Raw genomic sequence first — 2,179 nt, forward strand, 5'->3', positions numbered from 1 at the left:
CCGTGAAAAGTCAGGCTAGGTTTGCCAGGAAATTCTCCTGCCGTTACAGGTTAAAATTGCATTGAATCAATGGTCAGATACAAATCTCTATAAACAGATTTATTAAATGTTTGCTGAACTAGCATATGGAAAATCATAATTGCTAACATTTATTGAGTGCTAAGTGTGAATGAAACATGTTCCCAGTGCTTCCTTAATTACCTTATTTAAGCCTCACAACTCCCTATGAGCTGGGCACTGGGCTCAGGGCACAGTTAGCAAGGGGCATGGCCAGCCAGCGTCTGTGAGAAGGTCACAGGCTCCTCAGAGGAAGGTCTTGATCTCCTTCTACCCTCTTCCCAAGTAGGTGCTGCAGGCAACGGACACTTTTTTGGCCTGGCATCACGTCCAGCTATTTTCCCATTGTGGTCAACCTGCTTGAAGCTTTATTAGAAGAGGCTTCAGGTCTTTCTTGTTCGGTCACAGTTTAGGGAGGTAAGATATCAAAAAGTTAGGAAAAGCAGACCTAAGAGAAATAAAGAGATGGCACTCTGGTAGCATTAGAGGGAAAAGAAGGGTGCAATTGTTCTTCCTCTTTCGGGAAGATGGAAAGAGTGCATGTGGACTTCAGCAGGAGCTTGAGGCATGAGGCTGGACAGCAGGAGTTACTTTTGACTTCTAGTGGCTCTGGCACTACCCAGCCCATGAGGAAAGCACCTGCACAGCTTCTCCACCTAGAAGGCAGCCAGTCGCATAAAGAAGCCCATTTGTGCAAGGTTCTGGGCCCTCCTGGGCCTGTGACTCCAGGATAAATGACTTTTCAGCCTTATTTTAGACATGGGAGAATTTAACTTCTTATCTTTGGCAGTTCTAACTTCCCACTATTCTTACTCTTATTGTCATCCTGAAAAGATTGTTTAATCACTTTAAAATCATTCAAAACAATACCGAAAAAAATCTCCGAATAAGTGAAACCCTTATAATAATAGTCATAATAATATATTCCTAAAATAGCCTCAAGTTAAGTAAAAACTGTCTGCAATTGATATAGATTACCTCACCAGAATGTAGAATAAATATGGTCATACTGCTTATGCTTTTTTCAGTTGATTACTCTTATAATCAGGAAGTAACCATTTGCTAAATGCCTGCTGTGTTCCAGAAACTCTCGGGTGCTGGGGATGCGTCAGAGAATGAAACAAAGATTTCCATCCTTGTGGGGCTTACTCTCTGGCAGGCAGAGATAGTGAAACAATAGACTGAATAAATAAGTAAATGATTTAGCATGCGTGTTAGTGTTAAGCATAAAAAAACTAGAAGGGGTTATGTGGGTCTGAGATGCTAAGATGGGGTAGGCCTCATTGAGAATGTGACATTTAAGCAAAGCCTTGAAGAAGGTGACTTTGGCCTTCACAAAGCCACAGAAATCCTAATTATACCCATACTCCAGACAACAGGTGTCCAGCGCCTTACGTTTACAGCATTAAGATGGACCTCTGAAGTGGTGCTTCTTAGAACAAACCTTTACTCCAAAACGACCTGCTGAGTACAATTACACTGAAAAGCAACAGCAGCTTCTCTCACTATAAATGTCACGTTCTGCTCCCAGAACTTATACAACTAGGGTTATAATCCAAACAACAGTTCCATAGAATACCAAGGCTAGCAGTACATCTCTGAGTCTCAGATCACTTAGAGATGTGACCTTGGTATTTATTAGAAATCTATCTGTGTGAAGTTCACAGAAGGCCACAAAGCACCCTAAGAAGGCTTTGCAAATTTTAATGAATGTTACCCCCTATTTTTATGTCTTATGTAGCCACTCCTCTGGGTTTAGGCACATGACTCTAAGAAATCTCATGTGGTCCGAATGAAAAGCCTGCATTCAGGATAGTTGAGACTACCTTAGGCCTATAGTCCCCAGTAACTATAAGAATTCCTCTTTTAAGATTGAGAAAGAGGGGGCTGGCCCCATGGCCTGGGCTTAAGTTCAGCGCACTCCACTTCAGCAACTCAGGTTCAGTTCCCGGGCACGGACCTACACAACTCCTTGGTGGCCATGCTTTAGCCACATACAAAATAGAGGAAGATTGGCACAGATGTTAGTTGAGGGCGAATCTTCCTCAAGCAAAAAGAGGAAGATTGGCAACAGATGTTAGCTCAGGGCAAATCTTCCTCAGGAAAAAACAAAAACCCACAA

This window comes from Equus przewalskii, chromosome 6 (genome assembly GCF_037783145.1).
Source record: "Equus przewalskii isolate Varuska chromosome 6, EquPr2, whole genome shotgun sequence".
Classification (NCBI taxonomy): Eukaryota; Metazoa; Chordata; class Mammalia; order Perissodactyla; family Equidae; genus Equus; species Equus przewalskii.